Consider the following 21,308-nt stretch of genomic DNA (forward strand, 5'->3'; position numbering starts at 1 on the left):
TAGCTATGAATAAGAACCAGTGACTCCTGTGACCAATATATTCATGTATATACTGTCCACAGCATCCTTAAAGATTGTTTATTCCATTTCTTGCTTGCCTTTCTCTGCTCTTACATTTAGCTCTAATACTGGGTGTTTAGCTTCCACTTTAAACATAATCACATCCTTGCTTCTCTGGTGCTGGCTTCCATTACGTACACGCTTGTCTCTCACATATTCTGCATGTTCACTTTTAGGTCAGGTTACTTTCAATCTGACTGATATTCAGCTGTTCTGGAGTTCTGGTGGTTGCAAATAAAACTCTGCAAGGTGACTGCACTCACGGTATTGAATTGCAATGGCTTTCAAGTGCCTAATTCTTTTTTAAAACCTGCCCTGCATTAGCCCAAACTTTTGGTCTTCAAGAGAGCTCACAAACGTCTCTTCCCTCAGCCATCAAAAGATGCCTGCTAGCCGTCCTGTGTCGCTATGACATGTGGAAAGGAGTTATTTTGCCACTGCTTAAGTACACATTTTTTGACCCTGAACTGACAGTCCAGCCACAGAGGGACAAAAGAGATGACTGTATACACACCACAAACTTCTGATAGGACAGTGATTTGGTAAGGGTGGAAGGTTTGATCCGTAGCGGACACAGATACAGCCTGTGCAAGGACTCTCACGTCTCTGGCTCGGGTTTCCTAAACAAAAACAGGGGACACATTGTTCTGTGCTCTGCAAGCCTGCTGCATGGAAAACACATCTAACACAACGCGTATGCTATACAGTCAAATTCCATATGCACAGCGGCCATTTGCAGATGCCTGGGAAGAGAAGGAGTCCTCATCTGTTCCCCACATTAACCCTCATGGGGCGAGAGTTATGCCAGGAAAAAAATGCCTTGTGCATGTATCTTTACGGATACACTAGCACGACAGCATCTTTCCTGACAAGGAAGCAGAGAGGATCTCTGTGTCTGCAGGGTTGTGTCCCACCACTATGAACTCAACAGATGCTGAAGGCGCCACAAAAAGGATGCACACAACCCCTCTTCTTGCACCTGCACTGGGCTCTCCCAGTGGCTGGAGGCACAGCCAGAGCTCAGCCCAAGGCAAGGCGGTTTTCAACAGGGCCATGAGTTCAGCATCATTTGAAGACCTACCAAGTAGGTTGGTCTTACAGTGCTCACAACCATCAAAGCACTTTGTAGCACGGCCATTAACCCTCACAACACCCCTGGCCAGCAGGCAATTACTGCTATCTCAGTTTTGCAGACAAATAAGCTAAAAGAGAGTGAGTCTGGGGAGAAAGAGAGCTAACACCCATATTCACACCTGCACATCAGGACCTGCCAGACAATCCTAGTTTCTAGTAAGATCAGCAGGTGGTAGAAGTCCTCAGCACCTCTGAGGACATCAAAGGTGCTGGGTTAGAAATGAAACAGAGGCCTTAATGACCTCTTTAGGGCTACAGTAATCAGAAGGACAAGGAAAAGCTCCCAGTATCTTTTTTTTACTGCAGGATATAAATCCCATTTACTTTATTAGGAACTTACATCATGCAAGAGCGAGATAGGACCTTAGCTTCTAGTTCTCCACACAAGCGGCATCTCTTTTTCCACATCTTTTTCCTTTCTCAAAATAGAAGCAGCAAGAATAGTGACTTGCTACTGTTTCTGTAGCCACAGATTGAATTTAGACATGAATGACTGATTAAAAGTTGTGAATTTGGGTGATTTTGCTGACTCCATGAAATTGCTAGTAAAGGAGGCAGGGCAGCTGAGTGACAGAGCTGGAAAACACATTAGAGTGAAGTTAAGCTTGTAAGCAGCTGTATTGAGCAAAGGGCCAGCAAAGACAAGATACAAGATTGCAACCATATTAAGAAGTTTTAATAGACTGAGAGAGCTAGGCACAAAGGAAAATCAGGCATCAGAACTAAACCTGCTTCAAGATCAAAAGGGAGAAGAGACAGAAGGGAGCTAAGTGACTCAATTTATCTCACCTAGGTGAGCAGCTGTCCAGCCACCCAGTTAGGACTCAGGCAGGGCTCAGAGAGAGGTGGAAGCAAAATGCCAACCGTGTGCAGAAGGACTCTTTCACAGACCAAAGTAGAAGACATTGTAAGGGTGAGCCCAAGACTAAGCACGTGATATATATGCAATACAGCAGCATCAAGGCTCATCAAAGCAAAGCTCATCTTGGGAAAAGCAGAACTGCTACATCAATCGGCAAGCAAGAGACAGGAACAATTCTTAAGTCCTCCACGTTACTACTTCACCTTACAGCAGAGGGTTTTCCCTTAAAGAAGGATGATTTTGTAAACTGCTGGCAATGGCAATTCCACATGTCTTGCAAAAATTTTCCAAATAAAATTTCCAAATAAAATACAGGAGACACCTTCAAAAGCATCACCACTACCCATGGAAAGAGGCTCATTCGGAAGTGCCATCATCATGTGCAAGTGCACAGGATTCACAAGAGAACAGAGCTATGCAACAAAACTTGGATCTTTTATTACACACAGGAAGGTTCGGGCAGGATCCACCACAGCTGATTTGGAATTTATCACCTGTCTTTGTAGAGGATACTTCCTACACCAACTGTAATGGAAACCCAGACAACTAGTTTACGTTAGACATCTAACACAGTAAAGAGAGCTCCAGAGAAAAGCTCACACATGACCACAGATCTAAAGTAAAACCCAATATAAAGGCAACGGTTCAGTTCAAAACCAAATGGATTCATAATGAAAATTAATAAATAATACTGGTCTCATACAGTCTCTCACGATGACACTGTCACAGTACCAGACAACAGAAGCAACAGTATTTATTCCAATCTATAAATGGGAAATTTAAGGCAAGGAGTGATTTGTCCTCTGCCACCTGTCCCAGGTCAGTAACCAAGCCGAAATTGGACCCAAGTGACCTCAGTCAGCAGCACGTCAGCTGGGAGCCACCCTGCCTCCCAGATGCTGAGAGATGCTCTGCAGTAGATAATTAACCTCGCAAATCCACACTGAGCTTTAGTGTTTCCCTTTCCAAAAAGGGGAGGGAAGGTTCAAGATGGCCAGACAGCTGCAAGCTCTCTCTCTTCAAGAGATTGAATTTGAGAGAGGAGAATTTGGCATGCCATAGCAAGACCTTTATGTCAAGGCTGCATGTAATGGAGCCTTGCGTACTATGGTTGGGAGCAAAGATTTAACAGCCTATATCCGAGGTGGCTGTATGAAACAGGGCATTACAGTGAAAGCTGAATGTGTTCTGAAAACGATCAAATGAGTTACAGTCCATACATCTGCAGGATGCTCCAAACTGACAATTTGGAAAGTGACCTTAATGGTGTCGGTAGAAGTGGAGGCTGACACTCATGACGGGTAGTTTGATGTTACATTGAGCACTTGGCCGCAGAGCACCTGCAATTTCCCTACATATTGATTTTATGGTGTTTTTCTACTTGTCTAAAGTTCGAGTGCCTCGCAAAGGACTCTGTCTTCTCTCCAAGACTCCTCAAGAGCAGGAGGAAAATGTGCCTTTGTCAAGACCACAGGACGATGCTGCCAACAGAGATCTCTGCCTGGGTATCCACCACTCCAGCCATCGCCATCCCTCTTCACCCTCAGGAAGCTGTCAGTCAAGCCAGCCACAGGCAAAGCAGGCAGGCAAGCAGCAGGCCGAGCGCGTTGCTGCAGTGTGTCCAAGGAGCAGGCAAGCCCTCATATATAAATATATATATTTATATATATATAGCACCTATGACCATATCGATAAATATTCTTTGGGACCACTCTTGACAGCTCAGCATCGCTGCACCTGCACTGCCCAGTGCCCAAGCTGCTGAACTTGGAGGGGCCACAAAAGCCTCCTGCCAGACTGAAGTGGTGGGCACCTACGGCTAGGAGCAGCCTGAGGACAAAGAGGAAGGCTGCAGCGGGCTCCGTACCTGCGGCACCAGATACCCACCTGCCTGTATTTCATCCCAAAGCCTGGGAAGCAGCGGCTGAGCCTGAGGTCTGCCAGGCAGTTCCACAGCTGACTGGCACTGCCAGCCCACTGATCCCCACCCCTGCTGGCTGCGAGCTCAGGTCCCAGTGGGAGCTCCCACTTCAGCAGAATAACTGATTTTGAGGCCTTTTCTCATGTTAGCTCAGTGACCAGCCCCCGCAGCCAGGGAGGGGATGGCGAGAAAAGCAGGCTGCCCGGTGCCTGCCTCCTCCACCGGTACCGGGGTGCCACCGCGGGGAGCTGGGGCGCCCACAGCAGGGACCAGGCATCACACAAGTGACGGCAGGAGGGAGGGCAGCAGCAAAACAGCACAGCCTGTGAGAGTTAAGTGTCTTTTCCGACTTTAAGCCTAGGGAGGAAAAGCAATTTTCTGTTTGTGTTTCTTTGTGCTGCATAAAAGGGTGCCAAGGATGCTCTCGAGCCTCTTTCAAAAGTACCAATTTCTCCCCAGCGCTCCGATGTATTTTTACCTACCCCATTTTTCTTACAAGGCTTTATGCAAAAGTGGCAGAGGGGAAGCATTATTATTTTAGCTACTCCTACTGAAAACTGAATGGTTGTTACTAAGAACATGTAGCGTATATCAGGGCGTTTTGTGTATTTTCCTCACCCCCTCCCTAACTGCCAGCGACAAGGAGAAGAGCTGTCCCTGCACACCCTGGCTGCTCCTTTGGGAGCTCAGACATTTCTGTTACCTCCAGGGAAATACAGTGAAAAGCAGACTTCGTACCCCTGGTATTTCTGGTTTTACAAAGACAGAAGGACATTTGCAAGCTTGTCTCATGTATCACATGGGAGCAGAAAGGATTAAAAACATGGACCTGTTTTCTCCTGCTGTTACTTTTAAAAGCCTCTTAGCCCTCGAACCTATTTACGTGCAGGACAACCCAAGGCACACGTGGGTAGCCCAACCTGCCATGAATTAAAGGACATCTTGGAGGTACAGGCCCACTGAACGAACGGTCTGGGCAAACAACCTAACAGCCACAGCACAGGGGGTGGTCCCAAGTTTTGGACAAGTGTGGGAGGGAAGGACACAGGACCAAAAAAAACAGCCAGCCCCACTTTCTCTCCCCATCCCGCAGCCCTGCTGGCATACAGAGCCCAGTCCTCCCCTCTCCGAGCAGCATCGCCTTGCAAAACATCCAGACCCCGGCCAAGGCAGCCTTCAAATGTGACTATGTGACTACATTTTCTACAGTATCTTTCATAAATCAGGTTATTATTTTTCTGGCAACTCATTCACAAGCTACTGAGCAACGGGCAGATTTTCCTCTTTGATGGTAACAGCCGTACATTTACAACACCGGCATATCGATTGCATCTCCGTAGCACCCAAATTCAGTTCTTCTAATAGAGGTTTTGTTGTTGTTGTTTTCCCCAGCATACCAAGAATGTCTCTTTTAAAATATATCTAGCTTGTTTGCTATCATGGATGGTCTATTTCTCCGGCAGTAAAATATCTACTCTGTCATCAGGTTCTGAGTTGAAATCAATCCAGAAATACAATGTTAGTTCAATAATGACCCACTTCAGCAGAATAAATCATTGCTTACCTCACCGCAAGCACAGCTCGTGCTGCACCCAGTCACCTATTTGGAACCCATTACTCCCTATAATCAACAGCGTGGCTGTTTGGGGGGCTGCTCCCTTCCCTTTCTACATGGGAATATGCATGATCTCACCCGCTCCCTTTTAAGCACCCGTGGATATTTGATGCTCAGCTACAAGGGTCGCATAATGGAGGCAATGCATCTTCAGTGAAGAAAAATGACAGTCAGAATAAGAAGACTAAACCAATTCATCACTTAATGCAAAGCGTTATTGTGCTGCAAGCACAGCATCGCACTGGGATTGATTACAAACAAGATGACACCTCCCTATGGACTGTCTGCTATATTATTATAAATAAATACCCATTCATTTTGCAGTCTGTATTACTGCAGAGGATAGATTATACCTCAGGTACACAGCAAATATCCCATTGAGTACAATGTCCCTTCCTCGCCAACAAATGAGTTTTGTCTCACATAATACAGTTTCGTAAACAAGATAAGGGAACGGAGAAACACCAAGAGACGGAGAGATCGGCAAAAAGCTCAACTGATATTAAGGAGCTATTTCCATGAAGGACACGCTAAAAATTCAGTGACTTGTGGTTAGAGGGGAGTCAAGGGGGGAGGCAGTTGCAGAAGGCTCATCCTTGCTCCTGAAAGAGAGCAAGCCCTAAAAAGCTTCCCGAGTCCTCCAGACATCACTGAGACAAAAGCAAACCCTTCTGGTTTCAAACATCTAGCAGCTCGCGCTAACCAGCTCTAATCAGGCATGCCGCAGCGTTCATAAAAATAAAATAAGAGCAGTTTAAAAGGCTGCGTACTGAAAAGTGAACAGCCTGGGAGAAATCTGGCTTGTCTTTATCTCCTTACCCACTCTGCCTGCTGAGCTGTGATCTCCAGGTGCTGCCAGAGCACTCCCTGCCCAGCACAATCCAGGCACCTCCTGTTCCCCCCAGCCACTGCCCCAGCGAGACACGGATGCTCAAATATCAGGCCACGGCTTGACAAGCACAAGAAGAGCTGTTTAAAGGAATGTCGTGCCAAATATGCATTATTTATTGACCATTTCTCTTATTTACCCTAGGGGTTTTAAGCACTCTGCACACGGGAGACAGTATTTTAAGCCAACAGCAAAAGCACTGCCCTCAGCTCCACCCTCAGTGCCTGTGCTTGGGTCAGAGCAAGGCTACCCCTGCAGCCCCGCAGCCGCAGCGGTTCTCTGCTCACATACTTCTGCTGCAAAAAGAAATACCTTCCTTCCTCCCCCATGCTACTCTGCCGGCCTCCGGTGGGTTTTGAGGACTGAAGCTTGCTTGTGCAACACTCTGCCAGCCCCACATGGATTGTGGCAGCCCCTGAAAGTCCAGTGACGAGGGGGAAAAAATAAATAATAATTATAAAAATGGCTTTTATCAGTCTTCCACACGTGAGGAAAGAGGTGACACCCATGCTGGGCTATACTTACTCACAGATGTGGGCTGGGGGGAAATGACACCTCCACAATTTGCAAGGTGATTGGCAATACTGGATGTGTTGCATGCAAGAATGGTGATTGCACCCCTTCACCATCCAGGCGACCCAGTGCCAGGGAGTTTGGTGGGCGAGGGGGAGACTCCTCTGAAAAAATCAAAGCTTCTCACTTCACAGGCGTTTATTCTGCCTTCGAGTGACGAGGGAGCTCGATGTTTGCTCACATTCTGGCCACCAAAGCCCAGCTAAGCCTGTGGATGGGCTTTAGGAGTACAAAGAAATGGATTAAAAGCCACGACAGGAGTGCTGGAACAGGAGCAAGGTGCTGGTGGGGTCTCACACCCCTGCTCAGCAGAGAGCAGCAGGCAGCCCCACGTGGTGCCCGGCCAGGGCATGCTGGCACTCGCCAACTGATGCCATTTGTCCCTCTGCACCTCTCCACTCTCCTCTTGCTCACAGCATGACATCTACCGGCTCCTTCCAAAAGGCCTTAAGGTGCTGGCACCAGAGGTGGAGGAATATTGCCATTAGAAGGCTGCAATAAATAAAATATATGTGCCACAAATGGCTGTGGGGTTGGGATTTTCCCCTCATTTTTCTTTTCATTGACCGAGTTGCCAGACAGATCTACAGAAGCCAGTTCAGAAAAGATCCTCACGCAGATCTGGCATTTTGCACTACCTCTGATGCTCACACCTTTCACCCCTCCTTCTCCAAACCAAACAGGTAAAAACCTTCAAGATGTTTTTGGATTTGGGTACATCGAAAAGAGAAAAATCCTCAACCTTCCCACACCCTCTACGAAACAAATAAGAATCATCCCATTTACCAGATAAGGAGGCTGATAAAACAGCCAACAGATTGGAGCCTGATAGAACCAAAGAATTTGTGGAAAAGCAAAGAAATCATCCAGATTTACAGCTGCCAGAGCCTGTCCCTTGCTGTCATTCCCCAGGGAGGCCTAACCCATGTGGGAGAACAGCTTTGAAAGGCAACAGTATTGTTTGCTAATATTGGTAGCAGAATACGAAGTGGAAACAAAAGCAGTATTTTTCTTCCCCTCTCCATCTTCTGCTTTTTATATTTTCCTTCACTTCACCAGCAGAGAAACGCTTCCCTGTGCAGGCACAGAAAAAGTGAAGATAATCAGGCAATTTTCCATCTCCAGTCAAAATGATAACTTTCCCTTTGATTATAAATTCCCAATAAAATTAATATTGTTCCATTTCCTTTGAATGTTTTACAAAAAGCAATTGCTGTTTTTCAGTGTTGTCTGCTGGTTTCCTCCCTACACATCATTTTCACTCTGGGCCTTTCCAGACATGTTTTATAAAAGCATTAACTGATACCCATCAGACATGGAGCTGCTTTTTCCATTTCTCTTTCAGTTTAACAGAACCCTACAGACCACAATGGCCCAAAATTGTTCTCACCTTGCTGTTTTTTATACCCTCGGTCTCTTTTTTTATGGAAAGACCAAGGCATAAAACCCAGCACTGGCAAGTACCCTTCAGGTCCCCTTTCACACAGGGCACGTCCTTCCAGCCCACAGGCAGGATCTGAGGCTCCGCTGTGCTCTTACCAAGATTAAAGAGGAAAGAAGAGGCAAATTCAGAAGTCACGGCTCACTGCACTACTGCAGAAAGTCCCTCTGCTGCTTTTTTTTTTTTTTTTTGCTAATGAAAGCCAAATAGGAAAATTTTGCGAAGTAGCTAATATGACAACAGAGACAAATTGTAGTAAAACATGAGACCTTTGTATTCCTACTTGCACCTCAGAAACAACTGCCAAGTTTGCATTAGATCAAGAATTTTGCTTGCACCTGGTAAACAAAAAAATACAAGACAGCCACCAAACTTCACCGCTAGGTCTACTGAGAGATTCAGTACCTGTCCCCCACTCCACCAAGGGGAGAGCAGAGCCACTGAAGAAATCAGCAACATCAGATATGCAAGGGGATGTAATTCAAGCACACAAGTCCCATCCAAGGCCCTACTGAATCAGCAAGACCACTTGTTAGATTTGCATCTTGCTGGCAGTGTTGACTATTTCCAAATTTCACAGTATTCAAGCACCACGAGATCCAAGGGAGCTCAATGAGACCAGCTCACCCCTCTTCATACGTATATTAGCCGAGACACAAGAAAATAGTGAGCAACACACTGCAAATGCTCTCTGCTCTGCGCCCAGCGTTGATGTAAGGCACAGAGAAAGGGTGGCAGACACAGTCCATGGCCAGGCAAGGAGAAATGCAACAGCCAGGTGAGGCTCGAAAGTAGGGTCCCAGTAGCCCCCTCACCTCTCTCAGGAGCATCTCTCCCGGTTGCAGGCCACCCTGCATCCCAAGAAGGTCACCACTCCAGCCCCCTCACCCGCCAGGCAGTGGACTGAGGACGTCTGGGTTTTTATCTTACCTTTGCACAAGGATATCAGTATAATGCACAAAGATGCGTGCCTTTCATTCCTTAGGGGCAAAAAAAAAAAAGGCCACACGGTAAAATAAAGGCAGATCTGGCACGGCAGTGTGTTCATACGCTCCATTGCCTGCCAAACCAAAAAGAAGCAATATTCCCAGTGCAGCAAAGCCCAGCTCTCAACACTCTCTTCCAAGTTAAAATCTTTGAGGAAACAAATTTGGTAATTTTGAGGACATCTGTGATACTAAACCCACACCAGAATGTAAATAAAAAGTAACAAAAGCCAGATTTGCCTTGTTATCAACCCTGCCTAAAGCACTATTTATTAGTGCCGTAACTAGCTGCCTGAAGCATCCTTAGAACTGAGTAAAAACCTGGAGGAAAAGGAAGAATAGCGGTACAGCACACAAGAAATACTTATTCTTTTTAGCTAAGACAACACAAACACGGAGGCAAACGTAGCCAGCAAAAACTGCTCATCGCATGCCCTCTCATTTCTTTGCAGTCTATTTATCCTGTCAGCTTAATTAAAGGGTTAATTTAAACTCTCCACAACCCAGAAAGATTTTTTTTACAAGAAACTCCAGAAACTAGATGAAAATTGTTCCTGCATTGCAGTCAGCATATTTTTTCTTATTTACTATTCTCTTCAGTCTGCGCCCCAAGAGGAAGATTAAAGCAGGCTCCATCCTACCACCAGCACTTTGCAAAGGAGGGGACAGACAAGGCGAGATGGCCACCAGCCTCCCGCGCCTTCCTTAAAAAAGGGCTTGCGGGGACTTCATTTTCCTGAGCAGCACTTAATGTCTCTGCCAAAGTGCAGGGGGATAAAGAAGAGGAAGACCTTCTTATTTTGGTCATCGTTGCATATACGTTTTCCAGTCACTTACACACCCTCTCCAAATAGCTTGGGTTTGGGGTTGTGGGGTTTTTTTTTCTTCCTTTTTCCTAATTTAATCATCCGTTCCACCAGCTTCTGAAATTCTCTGTACAGACAGTGACATCTAGTGACGGAAGCCGAACCTGTGCCCACACAGGGCCGCACCTGCGGGAGCGGAGATGGGCATTTGGAAATGCTGGCAGGGAGATGGCCAAGGGTCACTGCGAGCAAGGCTGAATTACAGCCCAGCAGAAACTCGTTTATTCCCCTAGCAACACCACCCGAGCGCTCGCAAGGCACTGCATTTCACTTGCCTGGGGAGGGTGGGGGGTGGAAACCGAAAGCAAAGCTGGGTTCACAGGACGTTTCTGACTGTCAGAGGGCTGCCAAGCGCTGGCTGAAGCCCACCAACGCGCGGCACTCAGTGATCATACCCGCAACAGGTACATCTGCAGCCGCTGCAGTGCCAAAATGCACGGTGGCAACCCTGGGCTTCACACCCTGCACGGTGCAATGAAACCTCTGTCCCCGTGATGGCAGTTATTGGAGCTAATTTGAAGGGGGTGTGTGAAACCTGGAGTAATTTGATCGGCTCCTGTGGAGCGACAAGAACCTGAGTGTTTCTCATTGCTGCTATTAAAAAGCTGCCTCCCTCTCCATCCCACAGCCACATGAGTCTTCCTGAGCACCCGCCTTGAGCCCTGGTGTGCAAACAGCTCTTAACGAGCCCCACGCCTTTTCTCACATCGGAAGAAGTATTTCTCCGACAGCAGAGGTGCGTGCATTTGGGACTAAGCAGACGGGTAATGGGATGCGGTGCTCGGAGGGACTTGGAGGGGGAGTTCAAGCACTCGGCATTGCCATTAGCCTGAACATTGAGAACAGCTCTGCCCCACCTCCTCCACCAGGATTTTCCCCCCTGAGCCTGATGAGTAAGCGATAGAAACAAACAGTTCCCATTTCTGCCGTAGGTCCCCCTCACGCAGCAGTGAAGGTCCAGGAGAGGAGAGAGCAGGCTCCCAAAGCCGGAGGGAGGGCTGGGCTGCGCATGACATGCCCGCTGACTGTCTGGGACCCCACTGCCTTCAAACCATGGCCAAGCTGGTGGACACCGAAAGAAAAAGAAACAAAACAGTTGGCAAATTCACTTGCAGTGGATGCCCACTTTGTCGCCAATGCGAGGAGGTGCTCTTACCCATCCTATAACACCTTAGCATTGGGAGGAATGAAAAGGAATAAGTTTGCAGCCATGGAAGAAAGACACCAGTATCAGGGGGGTTACTGCAAGGAGAGAATAAAAAGAGGGAGATGAGTCAAAAGAGAAACAAGCTAAGGGACAGAAACAGCAGCACTTCTGAGCACAGGCATGTCTGCTCTTGTGGCAGTGCAAAAACCAGAAGATACAACAGCGACTGTGAGGGGGATTAGCACAATGTACCTCACTGTCTCTGACATCTGTGCAAACAGCCCAGTGAGCATTGGGGGTCACAGGTGCCAGGAGATGCTGCTGGCACATGTCTCTCCAATTCAAGGAGAAGCCCATCCACTTTCCAGGGCGAGCCCGGGATCCCTGCACTAGATGAAGGCAGCCCCAAGCACGCTCAGGAGGAGCAGATGTGTGGGCAGCACTGCACTCATCTCAAAGCAACCTGACAGCTGGACAGTAGTTGGAAAATGCATAAAATAGAAACTGCAGCAAACACCATTTGAAAAACAAACAGCCCTGGGATCCCAGCACCCCCCACCTGCAGTTAAGGCAATGTCACCTCTCCCTGCAAGAGGCCTCAGCGGGGCATCGCCACATCATCAGAGGAAAGGCATGCAGCACATAGCACTGATGCTGCAGGCAGCGAACAAGTGATGTTGCAAATAAAAAGTGCCATCACCCAAAATCACCATCTCATATTTGATTATTAAATATAGCTTTTGGGAAAAAAAAAAAAAAAAAAAAAAACCAAACCACAACTAAAAATAATCTGCTGCAGAGTTCACTGTCTATCTCAGTGGAAGGCACTGAAGGACTTGGACACACTTAGCTGGAAAAAGCACAGTGCTTATTAACCAAGGTGTTTTGGTAAAGCCCCCGCTCTGCCATATGCCTACAATATGCAGCTGTGGAATCAGCCCAGCTATGCTGAGCTCCCCAAGCCAGCTCAGGCCCCAACGCCACACAATTAAAGCGACACAAGGCTCATGCTCACATGCTTCAGGCTACAAAAACCAAATACAAAACTCATCCCATGACCTGAAGCTGTCAAGCACATGAGCTTGTGTTTTTTCCCCTTTAAAACAGCCTTGGGCTATGTTTATTTTTCAGTCAAACCCCACTGTTTTCCAGGCGAGGAAATACGTGCAGAGCCTGCCTGAGTTTTCACAAGCAGGGCCAGCTCTGCTCTTTACCTGACGCCTCACCTGGAGATGCAATGGTATTTCGTCTATCCTGCTTGTCTCAGAAACTAGAAATGGAGCTGGCCTTCACGTTCACCCTCAGACATTTAAATTAAGATGATAGCAGAGGTGGTAAGGTTTTCTTCAGGAGGAGAGAGGCCACTGCAACTTAGGGTGGTACACCCACACTGTTTCATGAGCACCGTCGAACAGTAATGTCCTACATTTCCCAGAAAAGCCAGTATCGTGGTTGCAGAAAGTTTGGGGACGACACAAAGTTGGTTGTGCCTACCACCAGCCGCCGGTGGGGTTTTGGTCGGCAGTGGTGAGTGGGTTTTCCTTCCTGCATATGTCTGCCCCATACTGTACAAAGAAGAAGTGCTGCCAAGAGTGTTAACTCCTGACCTCAGGCCAGGATGCTGCCCCTTGACAGTGCCCTAAAACCCCCGAGCTGGAACAAAAAATCAGCCCTTTGCTTTGCTAGACTTTGGATCTTGCATGGCATCATGGAAAGGATGCTCAGCTTGGTCACGGACAGCGGAGCAGCAGGCCTTTCCCCTCCAGGATACACGTTCAAGCCTCACTGGAGCCGTTAATGATCAACCACTGCAGCTTCGCTGCACTTGCAAGAACATTTCTCAGTCTGCAGGTCTGCTCTGTGCCACCCCGCTGTGGGACCAGGTCACCGGGCTGCCTCCGAGTCACCCTCCCATCCTCCCTGCCACGAGCTTCAGTGCCCAGGGCTTGTTGCCCACCTCAGGGGGAATTTGCTGCTCTCCCGGACCCAGCTCAATGGAGGGGAAATGGATTTAGCCTCAGACAAGGTCCTGTTTTCTCGAGGCAAAGGGGCTTTCACAGGGCAGTGTCTGCTCCCATGCAAAGGACAAGTTGTTCAAAACTGCACCTTGTCTGTCCAACATACAGAAATCCTGAAGTCACTCCAAAGTCTTGTCTTTTTTTTTTTTTTTAAATACCACATACTTGGATCTATTGCATGACTCTCCTCCTGCCCTTGCCTCATCAGCCACCGAGTGTGTCACTACTTCATATGGAGAAGCCAAGGCTGAAATGTCACATAAACACACACCTTCAGCAGGAGCTCAGGAGGGTCCTGGGCAACTCACCAACACTTCCACCAAGTAGACAAGAGATAATAAAAACAGTATCATTTCGGACTATTTGCCACTTTGGAGCACCTCTCTGGCTTCAGACAGCTCCGTAAGTCACAAGCTGCCAGCTCCATGCCTTATCCCCAGAAGCAGGAGGTGGAGGTGGCATCAGCTCTGAGCTGTGGTGAGACACCAAGCCCAGGACGGTAAAGCACTGAAAGAAGCAGGCTGAAGAGAAGTCGGGGAGACTGACATATGGCAATTGAGGGATCCTGTACTTCCCCCAAAGCCAGCCATGCCGGGCAGAGTGATGCTTTCACGCTGCAGGGATCAGCACCTGACCATGCCTTTCTCTGTAAGTTGTCTTCTGGAATGAGAGCTACTGGAAGTCCATTACTGAGAGCCCGCATCAACCCCCTAATATCCCTGGGATGCAGAAGTAAAATTAGAATTTCTTTCAATGAAAGACACTAGAATATAATGAATTCAAAAAGCCCAGCTGCTCTCTGAGGAAAACAGCAGCAGTTTCACCCAAAGTCCAGCACGTACCTGCAGAGGGAAAAGTGCATTTCTATGTCTCATAAAGCTGCCCTGGAAGGACAACATCTATTCATAATTAAATCTATGTTTGATGCATTACAAGTAGGAAATTCACAGAGGAACCTTCTATTGAATACACAGAAGATCTTTGCTGGGTGCAAAATTTATTCTAGGCACAGCCCAGGTGGCACTTGCCATGACTTGCTCGCGTTACCTCAGCAGAGCAACCCCTCCGGTGCACAGCTGGTGAGAGACGAGAGCCCAGCCAGCCACCCGGGAGGCTGCCAGCTACCAAACCTTGCCCTCATGGCTGGGGATCAGCAAAACCTCTGGCTTTGGCAGCTCACCGGCCCGGCCCAGGGCAGTGGGCCAGGGGACGCTCAGCTACGTGCAACTGCAGAAGGAGCACGAAGCCTAAAACCCTGTTAGATGCCCAAAAGGGAGTCTCCGATTTGGTGGGTCTGGCAGCGCCAAGAGCTTCCCAGCCCAAATTTCAGGCTTCCCCACTCCTGCCGAGGCCAGTCATTGCTGAGCAAAGCCTCATGCTGAGGAGACCCAGGGCGCCTGCTGGGGCAGAGGGTGAAGCACCCCCAGAGCCCCACCAGCCATGTTACAAAAGCCATCGGGAGGGCACGCCAGTACAGGGGCACTTGCACAACCAGCAGGCCCAGTGACGTGGGGCAGAGCTGGGTGCCAGCCAGGTTGGTGGGAGCTGCCTGCAGCCCTGCCTCCAGGGCAGCCCAACCACCGTGCTGCGGCTGAGCACACCCCCGAGGAGAAAGTCCAGCCCGGGCTTGGCTGCCGGCTCCACCGCTCCAGCCCCTCTTCCATTACAAATTTACTGGCTGGAAACCGATGACCAGCACATTCATTTGCCGCAATGCCAAGGTACCATGAAACCAGGGTAATAAAGCATGACAAACAGAAGTTGTATTTATTTCCTAAGATGAACATTAACATCATTTTACGTGAGAAGCATAGTGCCCAGCCAAGGATCCTCAGCACCTCCACGTCAGAGACAATAGCCCTCCATCAGTACCCATCACCCTGCTTTTCAAGAGGAGCCCGAACAGCTGCAATGTAGCTCAGTACATAAATACCCCAGGTGTGATCTGCAGAACAGCTTCCAAAGTCCAGTTACTCAGGAAAACTCTGGGACTCCGATGTGTAACTGTTTAGATCAGGCAGGGTATAAGCATTGTGCCCCCACCACGGGAAAAACAGTTGAGCCTGCTCAGATGGGACTGGAAACTGGACACCGGGTGATCTGGAGGGCTTCAACAGACAGGTGGTGAGGTGGTTGGGTCCCCAGGTGGTCCCTATCACACCTCACTTCTCAGTCTCAAGCCTGCTAATGTGCAACACCATCTGCACATGCAACACATGCCAAGACACCCAGTGGCAGGGTTTGTGGGGGCCACGCTGCAGTCAGCTGGCAGAGACCTTTAAAGCCAGGCAGATAGTCTCCACCCCAGACAACAGCTGTATGGCCAGTGCCTGAGGGCAGGAGCAGGGAAGCTCCTTTGCCACCCCCTAGCAATGCCAGAGTGAGGTTTTATAACAAAATAATTCAAAACTCTACAAAAACTAGAGTTAAAGCTCTTTGGCATGGACCTTTTTGCTCTTCCCCTCTCCTCCCAGCTCAGGCTCACCACCACGGCAAGCCAGAATTTCAGCCTCTGCTTGCAGGTTGTTTTCATGGTGCAGGAATCAAAGACATCATTTGGCAACCTGCTGAAAGGGGGAAGAGAAGTGGATCCCAGCCAGATCTCCCCAAGGCAGGGAACACAAGGGGAGGGTAGGAAGAAAGTCCTCTGCAACCTGTCCATAAAACTTGTGCTTCCTCCAACACAATGGAAGACACTAAACCAATCTGAGGCCACACTCCTCCCAAAAGAGGTCTGCTTGCACCTTGAAGAGGAAGGAAAGAAGGAAGGAAAAATGATGCTTACACCAAGAAAACTCTCCTTATCTTAGCCTAAGATATTCTCACCCCCAACACAGTCACGGGGAAGGAGGCTGCATCTTCTGCCCCTTGGAGCTCATGGCAACCAGCAGGGTTTGCAGACCACCTCCGACTGGGCATCAGGTGCAGTGACCAGGCTAACAGGCAGCCCTGGCCCCACTCCCCCTGCCTCTAAATGTGCCAGAAAGCACATTGCTACCAGGAGCTCCACAGGGCCAGCACCTCCGCCGACCTGGGCTCTGGAAAAGCATCACTCGGTGCTGCTGTGCAAACCCCAGGCTTTTCACAGTGCTCACCCTACCTGCCTCCCGTCTGGCTCGTGCTCGGGCAGAGGCAGGTGAGCGGCTCCTGCATCATCAAGGGATCCAGTACCTGCCAGCAGGTCAGGGGGACGTGGCAGCCCTGCCAGGCCTTGCAGAGCCTGACCTTTCCAGAGCCCTCTGAAAATCATGTCAGCATCTGATAGCTGTTCAGAAGCTACCACCAAAACGCTGATGGTCACACCCACGTCCTAAATGGACAATGTGCCCATTTCTGTCTCTCAGCAGACAAAGGGTTGAATAGAACTATTTCCCTCCGTGTGCTAAACGGCAGTGAATTACCCTCCCCTTCCTCAGACACAGGTGAGCACCAGCGGCTGCAGTGGCTCTAAGGAAAGCTATTTACACACCAATTCCCTTCAACGTCGCTAGCATTATAAAGGAAATTAAAATGGCTTTGCCCCAAGAAGCTAGGTAGTAGGTCTTTGGAGCATAAATAATTATTCCAAAAATTATGAGGTGTCAGAAAGTAGATCCAGAGAGTTACTGAGCAAGTCAAAGCCAAAAGCTGGCTGCCACATGTAGAAGTCTTGGAAATTTTGACTCAACAGGCAGACAACTACTTCTAAATATGAAGTACACTGTTTAATCACCTGCAGTGCACATTCATATCCGAGACAAAGCGACATGCGTGTTTACTTAAGGAGATGTCAGAAGTGCCGCTGTCGTTCCCCCTCTCCTTCTTAGCTGTGTGGAAGACTTTACCAGCTGCTGCCCAGACTTACTGCTACTTATTTCTCAGTGAGACAAGATACCGAGTTAAAGCGGCAAAGCTCCGCTTTCTGAGACACTCTCAAGGAATCAGAGCCAAGTGCCTTGGAAAGCCATCATCTCAGCTACCTATAGCAACACTGCCCATTTCAAACATCCATCCTCTGCCCTGCTGTCACCTCAGGTGAACCTGTTTTGGGGCAGCCTCCTTAAGCCTACCAAGATCCCATGTTTGCCACCGAGTCCTGCCTCCCAGCTTCTTCCCAGGTGCCCAAAACTGAGGTGAGAGCAAGCGAGCACTTCCAGCCCCGCTGCCTGGGGAGAGAGGATGACCCACAACAGGGCAACGGTGGGGAGGTGAAGGGCTCCTGGGGATGTGGGCAGGGCAATGGGGCATCCCACGGAAAAGTAGCCAGGAGCCACCAACCCCTATCGATGGCTTCACTAGTGGGAGAAATCAGAAGGTGCTGGGATGTGCGTGCACTGTGAAGTTAGAAACCACAGCGCTCACAACCATCCGCCCTGTGCAGAGGCAAACTGCCATGGTTTTTTTCCTGTTAATCCACTGCGGTATTTCAGTCATTAGTGTCCATCTCCCCCAGGATCATAGTTTCCTTTCAGATCATGCTTTTTCAAGCTGAAAATGCTGGGAGCATTAGGGCAGCAGCACCAAAGGCAGCACAAGCACTTTCCTGACTTAAGGATGACCAGCTGGGAGGAGCTGCCTGACCAAGGAGGTGGAAAGATCATCCTCAGCTCATTATTAATCACAAGGAAGTGGAGTTTGTGGAAATCACTGGTTTTACTACACACCGGAAAAACGTGAGTCATATGTATATGTTCTTTAATAAGTAACACAGTTCTGCTGGGCCTGGGATTTCCACAGCATCGGAAAAGGATTAACAATGTCCACTGACCAGGATGTTTGAAACATTAGCATCTCCAGGGTAAGACCAGGTCAAAAAGTTAAAACAGCATTTCTTGCAGTCTATGCAGCCTCTGGTGTGGACCCCTTCTCTCCCCTTGCTCACTGCTTCCAGCTAGTGGAAACATCAGCCAGATGTGCATGGGATTGCTTTCAGAAGAAACTTCTCTTTTCTCTCAGACACATATACCTAAAATTAATTGCATCTTTCGTTTCTATTTTCAGAAGGATTTTATTTTCTACGGCAGGCTATTAGGACTTTTGAATCACCCCGAGGGACGCCAAGCAAACATTGATTCATACTTTGGAGCTAAATCACTGTTCTTGCCAAATCCCAGGGACAAAGCAGTAAGCGTGCAAAACAGCTTTGTGCATTGTCAGTAACTTCTGTTTCTTTCAAAACCACCGTCATTATTGTCACACTAGCATGGTCACACATGGCTTAGGAAAGCCAGCACCCAAAACAGCAGAGAAAAGCACATTCAGTACAGCAGGGAGCAGGAAAGCTTCTCTCCTTCCCTCTCACAGGTCATGAGGAGGTGGTTTGGCCTAAACCCAGCTACTCAAATCATCAGCATAATAAACTGAGTAATAAACATATCATACCTCTGATTCATTAGTTATTTAACCGCTGAGCTCTCTGGGCAGCGAGCAGCTCCCTGAAACCTGCTGGAGCAGGAGGCTGGGAGTGGTGGCAGGGAGGACAAGTGGCCAGCTCTGGAGGCCAAAGGGTTTTCCCATGGAGCAGGAGAAGCAGAACCAAGAGCCATCAGGCTAGGACGCACCTGAATATCAGTGACTGCTTGACAGGAGCTGAGGACACGGAGCTCAGACACAGGCCCAGCTGCCTCATCTCCTGAGCGGAACCACACAGTCAACCACCAGCTCCCCCGTCACCAAGTCTGTAATCTCTCAGCGGTGTTGTGGCACAAAATACAACAAAACCTGTGTTACCTATCCCTAAGACCACTGCTGTTACGTATTTTCCTAGCCAAATCCCAACAGAAACGGCAGGGACATTAAGCTAGCTCATGTATTACTTAAATCACCAACCACTCGTTCCTTCCAGAAGCATCTGGTCTTCTAGAAAGGGGGGAAAAAAAAGCTGGTTACAGATCATCATGCACAACAGGCATGGAAATAAACTCTTAGTCATGAGTTTGCCCTTCTGGATAAGTGTTCCCAGACTTGAGACCAGCCCAGTCCAGTCAGGCACAGAGTCTGGTCAGCAAGGAACCAGGGCTCAGAGTTTTGCATGGCAATCAAGCCTTCATCTCTACCATGCAGATTGAAACCACAGAGGGTATGAATCAGAGCTGAGAGGTCTGCTGCAAGGAGTGGTCAGTGTGTCTGAAAGCAAAGAAAGTGAGCTCCAGCCGTCCCTCTGCAGCTCTCTGACCGCCTCTCCACCAAGTTCCCAGTGCTAGCAGATCTCTGTCGAGAGCCGGCAGCATGACTGCTTCACTTTACAGAAAACAAAACTGAAGAAGTTAGCAGGGTACTAATTACCTACCTTTAAAATGTTATTTAATTATCTTTCTCATTCTTTAATTATCTTCATTTAAGATCATTAAAGTATTAAACTTTTTGCTTAGGGAGGAATAAGTGAGCCTACCATGGCCAGATCTAAGTTTATGCACCTAGTTCTAGGACCCACCTTTGAAACTGCAGTACCTCTACACATGTTCCAACTTACTCTCTTTATTTAATAGAAAAGCAGTGTAGAGAGAAAAACACTGTCAGTAGAGGGCTTGTGAGACTGGAGAGGAAATTAGGAACAATGATAGATAGATGAAATTACAGATGAGAATAATAGGTTAGCACAAGCCTTCAGGGATGAAATCAGCATGGCTCATAACTGAAATCCCTCAGAGCCAAGAGGGTTCAAAGCATCAGAATGGTACAAGGCATCAAAACCACCTCTAGAAATGAGAGACAGACACAGACAAGTCTGAAGTAGGGAAGCAAATCAAGCAGAGAACAGGCAGAAGAAAAAGCTAACGAGTATCTTCATCATACCAGAAAGCTCTAGAAATTCTCCCAAGGCATCTCTGAACCCCTAGCAAGTACCTTCCAAAATCCAGGCAAGAAGAGTGCTCTCAGGTGATGGAAGAAAGATAAACGATGCACCTGCCTTCAGAAAGGGAGGAAAGTTACTGCGGGCACCCTTGTACTACAAAAATCTGAGCTGCCCCAGCGGAGATGCCAAATGACAAATACAAATGTCTGTTACTGGCATGGAGAGTTAACACAGCACAGCTGCAGAAGAGAGAAGGGCAAATTTGCAGCAGGCTGTGCATGGGATGCAGCAGGGAAGTGCAGCACCTCACTTCTGAGCTGGGGCAGGCAAGGAGAAGCTTGAGGAGAAAGCAGTAAGAAAAAAAGATCTAGAAGACATGATCCGAAGAAACTCTTTTTTCTAGGAGGAAAAAAAAAAAAAGGCCAGTAGGCCCATGACAAACAGTCTTCAAGCAGATTAAAAGGCTGTTAGAACAAGGGCAGCAATCAACTGCTCTTCACGTCTCCCAGAGACAGAATGCAATCACTTTCCTGTACTGGAGAAAGCAGGATAGGCTGTTACACTTAGGAAAGATAAGCACCTACGCTGCCCTAGAAAGTCAGAGCTCTCATCATATCAGAGCAACAACCCACTGGAAAAAGAGTCCCACCTTTCTGACACCTGGCATTTGTTTCCAGACCCAGAAGGCCGCCTTAGTCCCCAGCAAGGGCAAAACTCCCTTTTCTGCATACCCCACGGCATGCCTGCACACATGCCCAACAAAAGCAGCCGCAGCTTCCTGGGACCTCTGAGGGGCTGCGAAATCTCCTTCACCGGCAGTTTAGAAATAGGTCATACATCCCCGCGAAGGCTGCCTGCAAGTCATTGATCCTGGCAGTGCAAAGAAAAATAGCAAAGTTAAGCTCCTCTCCAAAACCCGACCTCTGCTGGGTTGAGCCTCCCCCCAAGCTGAGGTGACCCCGCTCCTGCCTCTGCAGGACCGCTGTAATCGCCCTGCGCCCCGCAGGCAGCGAGCTGGAAT

At 48.4% G+C, this 21,308-nt stretch overlaps 1 long non-coding RNA gene across 1 annotated transcript in view; it reads right to left on the minus strand.

Annotated features, from left to right (window-relative positions):
* The window catches only part of LOC308070061, a 39,032-nt gene that overhangs the window by 17,094 nt on the left and 630 nt on the right, over positions 1-21,308 (minus strand). The window contains exon 2 of the long non-coding RNA XR_013930605.1: positions 575-21,157. This is a non-coding gene — a long non-coding RNA (uncharacterized lncRNA). The remainder of the gene's footprint in view (positions 1-574; positions 21,158-21,308) is intronic.

This window comes from Falco punctatus (genome assembly GCF_963210335.1).
Source record: "Falco punctatus genome assembly, chromosome: 1".
Classification (NCBI taxonomy): Eukaryota; Metazoa; Chordata; class Aves; order Falconiformes; family Falconidae; genus Falco; species Falco punctatus.